The 14,778-nt window shown below is 57.7% G+C and overlaps 1 protein-coding gene across 7 annotated transcripts in view; it reads right to left on the bottom strand.

The window, feature by feature from the left end:
* Window positions 1-14,525, bottom strand: part of Ahdc1 (AT-hook DNA binding motif containing 1) — a 65,382-nt gene extending 50,857 nt beyond the window's left edge. For 3 of the 7 annotated variants that reach the window (XM_087904520.1, XM_087904526.1, XM_087904524.1), the window contains exons 1-2: window positions 14,040-14,267; window positions 13,710-13,804 (exon numbers count right to left, since the gene is read on the bottom strand). The gene's annotated coding sequence lies outside the window, so the exon portion shown is untranslated. Of the gene's footprint in view, window positions 1-13,709; window positions 13,808-14,039; window positions 14,268-14,472 lie in introns of those variants that run through there. The other 4 variants (XM_087904521.1, XM_087904525.1, XM_087904522.1 and 1 more) reach the window with 3 other exon arrangements.
* Window positions 14,526-14,778: the final 253 nt, after the last annotated feature.

Genomic DNA, 14,778 nt, shown 5'->3' on the forward strand with positions numbered 1-14,778 from the left:
TCTAAGTTTATCTGTGTCTATGGGGTACCATGTGTCCTTGACTCTGCATGTTTAAGGCGTGGAAGCAAGAGACCTCTCGGATTGCTTGTTTGCATCCGCAGGTCCGGGTGGCCTTACTCTGGAGGCCACACTATTTTGAAGCTGCTGGGTCCAAAGCTTTGGTGTACCTGAGTGTGTGCTGTGAGCATGTCTCCGTGTGAGCCCTGTATGTATTGTAGCACAGCAATGCTCATCTGTGTTTGTGACACTGTGGGTGTGTGTGTCTCTCTACCTCTGCACGTGTGTGTCTGTGTGTGTGTTGGGTGTGAGGGGTTTGTCACAGACTGGTGAGCAAGTTAATCTCAGACTCTGTGACACGTGGAATAAAATCACCCTCCCATAATAGGATCATTCGTCTTCCTGTCCAAGGAGAGAACCAGCTCTTCACCCTCCACCCTGGGGGAGCCAGTGGGGCCAGGGCCAGACTCCAGCCCCCACTCAGGCCCCTTCTGGCCCTTGGCACCTCTAACCCTCCTCTGCTGCAACAGGCTCATTCGGCCTCCAAAGTGCCCTGGTGCCCACTGTGGACTGGGCAGGGCTCCAGGACATGTGACTGGGCCTTAGAGGCCTGTCCTGGGCCCCCCAGCCCCACCCACTGCCAAGGAGGGCTCTGCCCCAGATGGGGGGGTGTGCAGGAAGGAATCTTTGAGCCCCTCCTCCTCCCGGAGGGGAGGGATGAGCTGCAGGCCCAGCCGGGATTTTCCATCTCTCAGCAACAAGATTCCTGGTGAGCAGGCTGCAGGGTTTGGCAGGGCGCCTGCTGGAGACCCGCCCTCACCCGCCAGGACGCCTGAGTCCCCAAGGCCCAGCAGCAACGGGTTCCCTGGGGAGTTGGGAGGGCCCCAGCACTCCAGCCTACAGTTGCCTGGGCCTGTGGGAAAGCCAGACCCCCTGCCTTCCAACCAAAGATGGCTCCCCAGCCCCCACCCCCCAGGCAAACCACCACCCTTCCTCTGGCCTCCTTGAAGCCTGCTTTCCCAGGCCAGTTACCAAGCACCGCCCTAGCCTGACCTCAGCACACACCCTGCTTTGGGCTCTAAGGCTCACCTCCAGGTCTGGGGCTTGCAGGAGTGTTTCTCTTCTCAAGACTTGGGGGGATTCTCAGGCCAAGACTATTTACTAGTCTTGCCTCTGGGAAATCCTCTTGGTCTCAGCTCTCCTTCTGGACTGAGCTGAGCAGCACCAGCTGGGGAAACTGAGGGAATGAAGCCCTCTACTCCACCCATCACAGGCCCTCTCACCCGTTCAGAGGCCTCTTCATTTTGCCCATCAAGGCTGCTGCACCTCTCTTTCCCATGAGTGCGAAGTCAGAGCAGTGAGCCTCCATCAGTGGGCAGGTGGGGTCTCTCAACCCCAGCTTCATGGGACGAGCAGCAAGAAAGCTGGTTTGGTAAGAGATTAAGGTGGAAGAGGAACCAGAGACTCCCAGATTTATGAACCTCATTCTTCTCCCTCAAATTCCCCTCCAAGTCCCCCAGTCCCAGCCTGGTCCCTCCAGGGTTGTGCTGTGGCCCCAGGCCAATGTCAAGGCCCTAACCCATCCATCAGCTGTTGCCAGGGAGTTTCCGCCCCAGCGGGTACCAAAGGGAGGGGCTTAACCGACACTAGGGACTCAGATGGATGGGAGGGGGCATGGCCCTAAAGAGTCAGCCAACAACCCTGCACCCTCCTAAGAGCTGGGGGGCTCAAAACCTCCAGGGAGAAAACTAGGCTGTGGGGTGGGGCCCAAGAGGAGATGCCTCCCAGGCCCAACACCACTCCAAGCCCCACCCTTTCAACAGACCCAAAGACCTGGGATCCAGAGAGGCCCTACAGCTCATCAGGGCGTGTGACCTTGGGTGGCTTCTACTCCTCTCTGCGCCCCACCACATACTACAGGAAGTGGCTCTGATAGACCAGGTATTCTCCATTCAGCTCAGCCCCTTCAACACTGAGCCCTGCCCTCTCTCCAGTGCAAGGGAGTCAACAGAAACTGGGCCACAAGGGGTGAGGTGGCCCAGGCAACTAACTGAAAGCGACTGAAGTCACCCAAGTCATTGCTAAAAACCTATGATTATTCTCCTTCCTATATCCATTTTGTGGATCAATGAAATAAAGGCTCTGGGAGAGAGTCAGTCAGGACAAGCTGCAGTGACCTGAACTAAAGTCCGGGCTGTATCACTAACTGGCTGTGTGAATTCCCATACCTTCTCTCCATCTCGGACTTTGCATCTGTAAAATGGGGTTGTAGCCCTCATGGGATTGTTGAGTCCAGCCGAGTTCATGCAGGCATATGGCTTGGCACAGGGCCTGATCCACAGGGACTGCTCTCCTAACTGCTTAATACTATAGTAACATAAATCCAAGTGGCCAGAGGTGAAGGTAAGGAAGGATCCAGATGTGGCTGGAGAATGAAACCAACCTCCTTGAGACAGGTTGGGACCCCCAGAGCCTCAGACCGGGAGGGCCAGCCAAATTTCCTGGAAGCCCCCCAGCTGCCTCCCCTATTCGTTAAAGGCCTCTCATTAGTGAGCCCGGGCACCTGCCCCTCCATGCGTAATAAGCCTCATTAGTATCTTAGCCCCAAGCTCTGAGCCCAGCGTCTATGTGTGTGCACACGCATGAGGGTAGGGGGGCTGCAACAGGCCACCAGCCAGGAAGACAGCACCCTCGCCAACCACACCCCCTGCCTGTCATCCACAGAGCCCCGTCACCACCCAGCTTGTCACCTGCCTGCCTCACACCCGCACCACCTGTCACCCACCCAGGCTTGTCACCCACCCAGCCCGTCACCTGCACCACCTGTCACCCACCCAGCCTGTCACTGAAGCCGCCTGACAGGCATCTGGGTGGGGGACAGGAGATGGGAAGGGAAGCCCACAGAGGTGTAGAGCTGGGGGCCCCAGAGACCCTGTGGGACCCCCACTTCTGTTCGGCATCCTGCAGTATCGCCATGGCAACCTCTCAGCCGCAACCACTTTCCCAAACATCCCCCGCCTGCCCCCCCCCAGGCCCTGCTCTCAGCTCAGCTGAGGCTGAGAAGAGTCTGAGTGACAGCAGAATGGGGCAGGAAGGAGGGGTTCATCTGCTGGCTGGGCCTTGACCATCCTTTACGCCCTTGGACTCGCTTACTCCATCTGCAAAATGGAGGGGCCAGAAGGTGAGGCCTTTGGCGAGCAGGCCAGCCTTCTCCAGTCTGGATTGGCTGAGCTGGCTGCCAGTTAGCCTGTGAAAGCGAAGAGGTGGGACCAAAGGATGGGGGTTTCTGGGCTCTTCCATACTCCTCGGCCAAGGTCCCAGCCCAGAGTGGCTAGGTCTCTGACTCCGGCTCACACAGGAAGAAAGAAGCAGGCTGGAAGGGAGAGGGGCCCTGCTCCAGGTCTGCTAGCTAGAGATGCCACGCTGTGTGACCCAAGGTGACTAGGGGCAGGTTTGGCTCCCACCACTGAGCTGCATTATTTATGAAACTCTGAGGTGAGAGAGGAGCAGCAGCTGTGACACTGGCCCTCTGGGGGCTCCTGCCATGGTGGGAGAATGAAGACAAGGTGTTTCCTCAGTAAAGGACTTGGAGACCCTGGTTCCCTTCAGGGCTGGCTGGGGCAGGTTCAGAGGGGCAATAGCCTGTCCTCCCTCGCAACCTTGCGCCCCCTCCCCATTCCTCTCCACTCCTCCAGGCAGGCAGCGATAGGATTACTTCTGCATGACTGCCCGCTCCACAAGGTTCCGAGACCCTCCTGCCTGCAGCAGTCTTTAAAATTCCCCAGCCCGACCTCTCTCCCTTCCTCCCTGCGGGGAATGCTCTGGAGTCTACCGCAGTGTACCTACTGCCGCTGCGCTACTGCCACCAGCAGCACCACGACCAAGCAAGCGGGGGCCCAGGTCCCTTGTGCCCAAGGACAAAGATGGGCCCATCCTCATGGTGCAAGTCCTACATCCCTCGGACCCTCTCCCGCTTGGTGCTGACCCAAGCCCACAGACCCCAGGTCCAGCTGGGGTCAGGCATACCCAGCAGTCCCCAGGCGGATGGCACTATGTACAAACACACCTGGTAGCACTTGAAAGTGCCTGCCTGCCCATGTCTAGTGTGCCAGAACCTGGCTGCTCCATCTCAGCTCCCACTCCCTTCCCTATCTCACTAATCCCTGCTACCCCCAGGGTGGGCAGACAGCTTGGTCAAGCCAGTGCTTGTGGCTCCCAAGGGCACAAAGGCAGGAGACGGTATCCTCTGAATCTTTTTTAAGGGCCTAACGTCGTCCACAACCTAGGTCTTGCTAAACTGGAACCTAGGCAATGTTTTGGGGACCCCTCCCACAGCAATATAACTGCTTCCTCTTTTAGGAGTTGGAGGTCAGGGAAGCCCCCTATGAGCCTTCTCTCAGCAAGAGATACCAGGGACCCTCAGCCAAGAAGTGAGTTGGGGGGGGCTGTAATACCCGACAACCCCCCCCCCCAGTTTTTCCATCCCTAAAGCAGGCAGTGGCAGCTCGGGCTCTAAATCACTCCCCTCATGCTGCCCTCTAAGGCGGATTCTGTGCATCTGTAATTAGGGGGTGGAACAGATGGTGGAGATTCCGTTTAAAATCATGCATCTAGTAAAGGAACTGACTCCCAGGGAGGCCAAGCCCCACAGCCTGGATCTGTGGGGGCCCATCAAGCCCGCACTCTCCCCCAAAGTCTTGAAGCCCTGTCCCTCTCAGGTATGGGGGGGGGACCTGGCAGGGTTGAGATATGGGAGTAATTTCCCCTACCCCCAACATGCATGCCAGAGCCCAGGCAAAGCTAGGTACTCAAAGAGTTCTTGGCTGAGAGTCCAGGGTGACCAGGTGCCAAGTGGCTCTGCCTATTCCCAAAAGGGGCTCAACCCCCCACCCCCCACCAAGTTTAGGCCAGAGTGTTCACAGTGCAGGATCTGGGGGGCAGCTTTGAACCAGATGTCCAGCCTCACTGTCCAGGAATGAAAGGCCTGGGGCAGTGAGGGGTGGAGATGGCTCCCCAGGCAGAGGAGGCTCGGGAAGTGGAGGAGGCTCGGGCAGTAGACAGAGCGCTCTGCTCTGCGTGTGAAAAGGCGAGGCTGTCTGGGGGTTAGGAGCTGAGTGGGGGAGGGTGTGCTGGAATGTGTGGCTGGTGGGAGTGAGGGCTGCAGAAGACATGAGGCTGAGGCGGGGTGTGTGACAGGGTGTCATGGGGTGCCGGGGAAGCTGAAAAGCTACATGTGAGCTCAAAGGGGCGAATGGGTCAGGGCAGTGACTAGGCAAGGCTGTGCATGCCACAGACAAGCTGAGTGTGTTTGGAGAAAGGTGTAGGAGTGTCCTTGTGCCTTTCCAGGGTTGAGCCTAGACTCGGAGCAAGGCTAAGTCTAGGGAGGTGCTGGGACTCAGGCAGGGTTGCCTATGTAAGTGTGGAAACCCACAGGGAGTGTGGATGCATGCACATGTGTGAACGCATGCACATGCATGCTGGGGAAGGGATTAGAAGCTATGAGGCCCTTTGAAGGTATGTCTGAGTTTGAGATGAAGGTGGACATAAGGAGCCTTGACTGTGTGTGCGTGGCGTGCATGTATGTGTTGGAGGGGACTTAGGTGAAAAGGTGGGGGTGCGGGGCTGTCAGGCTTTAGCGTGGGGTAAATGTTTGTGTGAGGGGAAATGCTGGGTGTGGAGTCTATGCATGTGGGAAGGTATGAGGACTGTAAGCAATTCTTGGGTGTACCTAGTGAAGTGTGAAGTGTTGGGGTTGGAGAAAGCTCTGGTGTACTCGGGAATGTGGTAGACGCTGTGTGTTGGGGTGTCTGGGAGTCATAAAAATTGGGGTTCGGTTAAGTGCTGGGACTGCACTGCGTTTGGGAAAAAAAAAGGAAGCGATGCTTCTGGACAGGTTACAGTGATTTTAACCGGGGCTGGATGTGGAGGTGACGGGACTAAAGAGGGGCCGTGGGTCTGAGAGTGTGGCAGGAGCTACCGTATTAGGATATGGCGGTTATATCTGGGGAGGTGCCAGAGGCCTGAGAACTACATCACACACTGGGAGGGCAAGGATGGGTCCTTGATATCAGAGATGCTGGGGTTATAAAGCACATGTGTAGGAGGGTATCCGGATTATAACTAGGCTCCCAGTGTTTGGGGAGGTGTTGCAGCTTACACGGTTAGCTGCATGGTGTTTGTATTTGGGGGTGTGTTGGCTGTGCGCTTGTGAGACAGTTGGATGTCAAGGAGGTGTTGGTGTTGGGTGGTTGTCTGTAGACGTGTTGGGGCTGTGTGTTTGTAGGTGTGTTTAGCAGTCATCTGCAGTTGTTGAAGCAGTAAGCATATATGTGGGGCACTTGTATGTTTTTGAGGTGCTGGAGGAGTCAGGGGGCTTAGAGAGCTGTTGGGGGGCTGTATGGTGAGAGGAAGGGAATAGGTCTCTATGAAGATGAAAGGCAGAGTCCTAGCCTTTGCTCAGGGGTTTACCTGAGGACTACCCCCCCAGAAACCTTCTGCTGTGGGGTACCTGTACTAGGACCACATTGTTGAGATAGGCAGGTCCATCTGTCTCCATTTGTGCCTAGGCCCCAGGATGAGAGCTACCTCCTCTGTCCTTGGGGGGCAACAATGAACTCAGCCCACCCACCCACCTGCCTTCAGATGGTCCAGGCAGAAGCTTCTAGAGCGCTGCCTGAAGGGTGTCACTATGTTTGAAGAGGCACTGGCTGGGGGTGGGGAGAACGACACAGAAACAGTCCTTACGGAGGTTCCTTTGAAAACCGCTGCCACCAGGCAGGAAGAAGCAGAAGGACAGGGGCAGGCATGTCTGTCCTTGGGCTGTCTGTGTGGGGCAGTCCCCAGCTGCAAGCCCCATGGTAGCCCTTGTCATGGTTTTATGCTGATAGTTCCTATTCTGGTAGCACCGAGGTCTTGAAAAACACCCACCCAAACCAGGACAACAGGCACAGCCTGGTACCCGCAGCTGCGCGCACCTATGCACAGTCCCTAGTTGAGACAAACACCCACACACTTCCACGTACAATGTGCACCATGTACCCTTATACATGTGGCTCGTCCTCAGGCCCCTGAACCTTTATACATACATACATGCATACGTACATATATAATATATATATATGTACACACTGTATCTAGCTACTCATCTCTGTAAAACCCAGCACAGCCCACGTGTCATCTTGTCAAGGTAACCTAAAGTCAAGGTTTCTTTCTTTTTCCTTCTTCTGGTAATACCAGCGATTGAACCCTGAGGTCTTATGTATGTCTGGAAAATGCTCAATCACTGCCCAGTTTTTCTTTTTCTTTACACACACCAATCTCAAAAACATGCATCCACATTGATGACTGCCAAGCAGTTCTCTCTCTCTCTGACAGACAGACAGACACACACACACACACACACACACACACACTGTTACACCCAGACCCCATGTCACAGGTGCTCAGTCTTTCTCACATACTCCATGACAGACTCATACATGTTCATGTTTGTATACACACACACCCTTACCAATTCTCAGGTAGCTTTTCCCACTCTCCAATCCTCCATAGCACCTCTGTGCCCAGACTATTGCCTTGTCTTCCTTGAGAGCTTCTACCCCTTGAGTAGACCCTCTACCAGCAGGGTCAGAGTTGGGGTCTTTTCTGCTCAGGTATGACTCTCACTGTATGTGTCAGAGTTTTGAGTTTGTGATAACACATCCAAGACCTCACAATAGGCCTGTGTGTCACCACCTGGATAGCTCAGGAGGCACAGGCGTGCTATCTGTTACATGGTAAGAGACAGAATGGACGGAGGGTGAAGTGCCAAGTCACAAAATGTGTACAGGTGGGAGTCACAGGGTCCACTCACACAAAGGAGATGCCCTCCAGTGAGGGGTGAGCACGAAGAAACCTTTTATGAGAGATAAGAAAGCCATACATTTCTATGCTGGAGTAGGGGCCAGGGAACCTTCTCAGCAATCCCCCTCCCAACAGAAGAGCAGAAAAAAAGGGGCTCTACAAGGCTTGGCTCTCTCCCTCTCTCTCTCTCCCTGACCTCTTTTAGCAGCTGGAAACTGAGCCGGGGGTGGAAGGAATGGACTTGGCTGGCTGGCCTGGGGGTTTGGGGAAGGAGGAGGCAGAAAACACCTTCCAGATTCTCATCAAATTCCTGTTTGTGGTTTGTAGCCTCCAGTCAGTCCCTCAGTGTGTGTGTCTCTCCTCTCCCCCCACCTCCCGGGTTTCCCCCTTGCTTTATCTCTTCCTGTTTCTCAGTCTCTCCCCATCTTTTCGCTTACCCTGTGTCTCTTCAGACTTTCCATCTTTCTGACTCCTCTCTCTGTCAGCACCTCTGTCTGTCCATCTCTCCCTGTCCCAGTCCATCTGTCCGTCTCTCTCGGTCTGTCTGTGCGTGGGTGTCCCTGTCCATCTGTTCTACCACCCATCTGTCTGTGCTAGTCCTTCTAAAGGGACCCACTCTCTCTCTTTCTTAACCTCCTCTAGGTCAGCAAAGGCCTCTTCTGGCTCAGGATGGGAGGGGGTCGAGACCTGCAGCTTCTGGCTTCAGTCGCATCTGGGAGATGCTGGGAGTTGAGGCCAGGCAGCTGCAGAAGCAAGCGGCCCCTCCCCTAGGCTTCCAGGCCAAGGACCCCAGAGCAGAGAGGAACCTGAGAGCAGGGCTTTATCTGCAGCTGAGTTCATACATGGTTTAGCAGGGATCTCCCTTTACCCCAACTTCACTATTCTCCCCAAAGTCAGGCCCTATAGGAGAGGGCTCCTCAGTGTCCACCTTCCTTATGTCCTAGCCAATGGGAGAGACACAGGGATCCTGGGAGGGGGAAAGGCTAGGCCTGAAGGGAAGGAGGGGCTGGGAGCCAGGGCTTCCTGTCAGCTGGGCAGGAGGGGCTCTTTTCCTCCTCCTTTCCAGGCGGTCTCTGGGGACCCCTCCCAACTCCAGGCACTAGGGGCTATACTGGCAGTTCCTGTCAGCTCCATGAGGCCATTTCTACCTCCTGTCTACCCACAGGGATATGGGGTGAGGGGGAGGCACACCAGTATCTCTCCAGAAACAAGCAAAGGGTGGCTGGGGGTCATGTGTGAACCCTGGGGCAGTCTAGGCACTGACCATCCTGAGAGACACAAAGCCACTTATCCACCGCTCACCACTGACAAACCGGAAGCAACCACAACATATGCACATCCAGACACAGGATCTTAGTGGCACTGCCCACATGCTAGACCTTACTGCCGTGGCACACACCCAGAGATCTGCTGCCTACCTTGCATTCCCAGCAGGCTCCAACAGTGCCCCAGCACCTCCCAACATTCTTCCAGGCTGCTGTGCTCACTCCCTCCTCCAATAGCTCAGAGTTCAAGTCCCACAATCAACAGAAAAACCAAGGAGCAAGAGGAAGGGATGGGAAAACACTATCATCCTCTTGGGAGCCTGGGGTCAGATCCAATGAGACTGATCAGAGAAAGAGATGCACAGCTCCTTCCTGACCCACCTCAGGCAAAGTCCACACTGACTGCACCCTGCAGTGCCACTGGGCTGGGGCCAGGGGCTGGCTGTCTCCCTCCACGGCTCTCCTTGCCCCTGGCTGGGCTCACTCCCTCTCCCCCTTCAGAGCAGCCCTCCCTGCCCTCTCCCTCCAAGCTCTGGCTCTCATATCCTCAGCTCTTGGAAGCCTGACTCACTGTTTCCCCTCCCTCCCTCACTCTCCTGGCAGCAGTGCCTCCCCCTCCCCTGAGGGGGCTCTGGCCACAAGGGTGCCTGCTTGCTCTTCTCCCCAGGCTCCAGCCCCCCTCTGTGCCGAGGAGGCCCCCTGCTGCTGATCCAGTTCTCCAGCTACAGTGAGGTAGTGCACAAGCCGCTGGGTTGCCACAGTTATCCGTGGCTCCCCTCTCTAGATTTGGATTCCTCCTGTCAAGCGGGAGGGGAGGGGATGCCAATGGATGATGACACACACCTTTGGGGTGCTAACGTGCCCCACTTTTATAACATGGGTGTCTCTTATTACAGGGTACCTGCCAACCTGTGGAGTGTTCCACTGAGCCCAGGCCCCGCCCACAGGTCCCAAGAACTTAGCTTGGTTCCCAGACACCTGAGAAGGACAGAGAGGAAAAGCTGCCCTGACTGGAAGCATAAGTCCAGACCCCTGGAAACCCACACCCCATCCTGTGGGATTCTTCCCTTTTCTTTTTCCTACCTGTCCTCCCCACTTCCCAGAGACATCTGTGCTTATCTTTCCACCAAAAAACAACCCTAGCACTCAATCATGGCCCGGAGCCCTCAGTGCCTGAGTCTGGCTCCATCTAGACAGTGAGTGGGACTATGCCTAGGCCCTCTGAGGTTCCTGGGGCCCACCACTGAGCTGTCAGATCCCGGCATTCCTTGCCTATTTTCTCTCTCACTCTCTACAATGGCTATGGCCTCTATCTTTCCCTCTCCAGCAGCATGTGGCTGTCTGGGTCTCCTCCCCCACCCCACTCTGTCTCCCTGGGGGGCCCATCTGCTGGCATTAGCAACAATATCACCCTTGCTTTAACTAGCAGTCCCCAGCTCCACCACACCTAGGCTTTGCCCCTTCTCTGTGTCCCAAGAGATTCCAGCCGCCAGAGACAGAGCTTGGCTCCATCCCATAATAGTGCATCTGCTTGACCTCACCCAGCCAGACCAGAAGGGCCAGGGCATCTGGTACACAGGCATGGCACCCCCTGGTCTTGAGAGTCTGGCAGAAGACATGGAGCTTGCTCAAACTCCCCACCCCCCCCCATACACACACACGCAAGCACACACACACACAGGCACACTTGCACACGAGCACACTTGCACACAAGCACAGGCACACAAGCAGACCTGGGGGTGGTACCGAGCAAGGAGAGGAAATAACCAAAATCAAGGTTTGCTAGAAGGAAAGCCCTGTCCAACGGGGTACAGAGGCATGCTTGAGGCTGGCACCTCCTCAGGGGTTCTACCAGTGTACCCACTCCAACTGTCTTCCACCAGAAACAGTCTGCCCCCCAGTCACAATCAGGTGGAGCCCCCACCCCTTAACATCTTCCAGAATCCAAGTCTAACCTCCCTACTGTATACCTCTGTTTAACTCAGCAAGCAAGAGTCTTCTTCCTGCCAATATCTATGCACATGGGGGGGGGGACGGAGTGTTGCCCCCCCATCACCAAAGGCCCCATCAGTTGGGCTGGGGAATAATATAATATAATCCTCGGAGGCTTACACATTAAAACCGAGAAACTAACTGTTCATCGACATTACCCGGGGGTGTCAGGGGCTCCCTGGCCCCACAACCTTGTTCCAGACCCCCCCAACCCAACCACCATAATAACAGCAAACTCTCTTTCCCTCTGACAACAGACTTCTCCAAGCCCAGCCGCTCTTTCCATCAGTACCTCCGCCATAGATCACATTAAAAACTCACAGAGGGCAACTTAAACACATCACATTTGTTTCTCTCTATATTATTTCAAAAGTAACGGCATTAAAAATGGATTTTAGTACAGAAAATAAATATCAGCACGTGGGCCTGGAGCCCAGGCGGGGAAGAAAGCCCACCAGGGGAATGTCCCCTGAGGGCTTAGGCACAACTTAGGCACTGGCCAGGGAGGTGACAGAATGGTCAAACTGCACCCTGGGGATGCCTGGGGAGGGGGTAATGTCTGCCCTACCTGGGCACCTGCTCCAATGCCAGACCAAGTGGGAGATGAGTCACTGGTTTGGGTTGATGCCCACAGACTCCCAAAGCTCATACCCTCACTAGTCATTGCCACCTCTGAAGGTGGCAGCTCTGGGACCAGAAGTTCATCAGTCTCTGGGGGTTGCTCCAACTATTGACACGGGGGCGGGGGGGGGGGATGAATTCAACTTACTATCCAGTTTGATTTTCCATTACTATAAAAATAAATATGTGTCTGCTCAAAGGAAGGAGATAACAAGTGGCATGCACGCGCTACCTCGAGGGTCCCTCCACAGCTGACCACCGCAACCGAGCCTGCCTGCTCCTCCCATGCTGGGAGGCGGGTGGACAGACTGGTAATCTTTCACTTACAGCCCTGGCTCACACAGCCATACACACCGGGCCACGCTGAACAGGAACAAGTCAACAATAGAAACACCCCAAATGCCCCTGGCAGGACTCTGCCCAGGCCTGGGCTCATGCCCCTTCCCTGCCAGCGGCAACAGCAAGAGCGGACAGAATGTGGCCACCCTGACCCGGAGGCAAAGCTTGTCCTCACACCCTGAGCTCAGCCCAGGGAGCTGGGGCCAAGTCCCGCCTGACACCAACTGGTCCAGCGGGAAACGCCTGCCCAGCCAGACAGGCACAGGCCCCCCAAGGGTCCCTCCTTGTGCTCAGGGACCAGGCTGGTGCAGCCCAGCCCTGCCTCCCAGGGTGACGCCTGGGCCCAAATTCAGCTGGCCCTGCCAGTCAGGCACTGGTGCAGAACCGAGGGCACCAGCCTCAGCCCCTCCCAGCCCAGCCCCAGGGCCCCCAAGCTGGGAGGGAGGGGAGACTCCCCACCCCTCCACATCTGGCCCTGGCCCCTAGGGTCTGCGGTAGAGAATTCCCGCCCCCGCTTCTCTCCCTCCTCCTGCTCTGTGCGATCTGTGCCCGCTGCCCGCCTCAGGGACAGCCCCAGCTCCCGCCTCCGGCCAGCAAGGCCCACATCCTTCCTCCCTCAGCTGGCCCCTTTGCCTGGCAGGAGGCTGGGGGGTCAGGCTGCTGGGGAACCCTCCCCCCAGCTCCCATCAGTTCTCATCCCCAGCCCCCAAACTCTGGGTTGCTGTCCCTTTTCCTGTAGAACAGGAAACAAGGTTATTTCCTAGACTCAGAGCCAGCCCCCTGCCCCTCTGGCTCTGCCCGGGGACCCAGACCCAGCCGGGGAAGGCGCCCTCAGCCAGAAAGCAGAGATTCAGCAGCTCACCCCAGCTCCCGACCTAGGGGGCTGACAGCTGTCACTCAGCACCCCACCCCCTGGGGAAGAGGGGGCCGATTCAATCAGAGCCCTAGAGGAAACGTATTGATAGGCTATTATTTATTTATTTATGCAAAAGTGAGCCGACTTTGTTCGCCAGGTAACCGGGCACGCGGCCCAACCCCTCTGGCCAGGCCGCCCCCAAATCCCTCCTCCGCCCCACACCCCCTCTGGGTCATTAGGTCCCCGCCCCTCAACTCCCAGAGCGCCAGCGGAACCTTGGGATTTGGGGGCTGGAGGGGAGGGGCGCCTCCCTCCGCAGTCTCCCCTTTTCCCAGCGTCTATCCTAAAATCCAGCCTTGTTCTCCGCTCCCACGGTCCCCCTACATCCCACCCCCCCACATTCTCAGCAAGCTGGAGAGCAAATTGCAGTTTTAAATCCAAAGGCGGAGGGAGGGGGAAGGAGGAGGGGGTGCGCGGCAGCGCTGGGCGCGCACCTCGCCCCCGAGCCGGGGGAGCCGCGGGGCGGCCAGGAAACCCGAGAACCCCCCCTCCCCGCCCCCCCCTCCCCGTCCACCTCCCCCTCCCCCTTCCCGGCGCTGCCTGCCAGGCTTCGAGCCGAGCCCAGCCGAGCCGCGGGCCCCGGTGGAAACAAAGACCGATCGCACCGCGGGCACCGCAGCCACGGGGTCCGGCGGACCGGACTGGGGGCGCTGGGCCCCCCCTCAGTGCGCTGCACAAAAGAGCCTGGCCGGCCGGTCCCCAGCGGCGACTAGAGCTGGGCAGGAGGCGCTACTTACCGGAGTGCTGGGCTGCCGGCTCCGTGGGTCCGAGCCAGGCGAGGGGTTTCGGGGGGCGTCTATCTTCCGCCAGCGACAGCGACGCGGGCGCCCGGCTGCTGGGAAGAGGAGTCGTAGAGGAGCCCTGAGCCGCCTGCCGTCGCTGACAGCATGGCTCGCGCCTCGGCTCACATTCTCCGCCGCTAACTCTGCTGGACACGGCCCCCCGCTCCCGCGGCGCCCCCCCACCACGATCACTCCTTCGCTATCTGAGCCCCACTCGCTCCCCCAGTCGCGCACACACTCTCACAGCCCTGGACACCCCCGCCCCCAACCCCCCCAATTGCAAACCTGGGAGGGAAGGCGCCCCGCGTAGTCCTCCTGCTCCTCCTCCGCCGCCCTCCTCCCTCCCGCTCTGTCTGTCTGTCTGTTTGTCTGCCTGTCTCTATTTCTCGCTCTCTCTGCCTTTCTCTGCTCTCCGAGCTGGGTGGGAAAAGGAAATGAGGACAGAAAGCAGACGCTGGCTTTGGGTGGTGGTAGCTGGATTCCCTCTCTCCCTCCCTCCTCCCTCCTCCCCTCCCTCCTCCTGCCTTCTGCTCTCTCCGCTGCGAGCGGGGCTGAGCGCAGCCTGGCGGGTGGCTCGCTCTGCCCGCCCGCCCGCCTGTCTGTCTGTCTGGTCTGCCTCGCTCGCTCCCTCCCTCCGTCTCTCGCCCTCGCCCTGCCTGCCTGCCTGCTTCTCTCCGTCTCCACCGCCGCCGCCGCTGCCTCTGCGAGCTCGCCTTACCTTCGCTGCTCACCATCCGGAACCCCAGGGGGGAGCGCGCGCAGGGCACGCCGGGATTTGTAGTCCCCGCTCGGCCGCTCCGCGCGCTGGGCGGGCGGGGCCGCTCCCGCTGCTCCGACGGCGCGGCCCGAAGCGGACCTTGTGCCTGAGTCTTCCTGGCCCGGATGAGTCCCGGTTTATCTAGGACTGTTGATCCTCCTCAAGGGTTAGGAACATTCCCGGCGTTCCGAGGCCCCTACCCTGGGCTCGGGCTGCGCCGAGGTTGCGGGTGGCAACGCAGGGGCGGGGTCTGAGAATGGAATGAGT

This window comes from Myodes glareolus, chromosome 3 (genome assembly GCF_982192425.1).
Source record: "Myodes glareolus chromosome 3, mMyoGla1.1, whole genome shotgun sequence".
Classification (NCBI taxonomy): Eukaryota; Metazoa; Chordata; class Mammalia; order Rodentia; family Cricetidae; genus Myodes; species Myodes glareolus.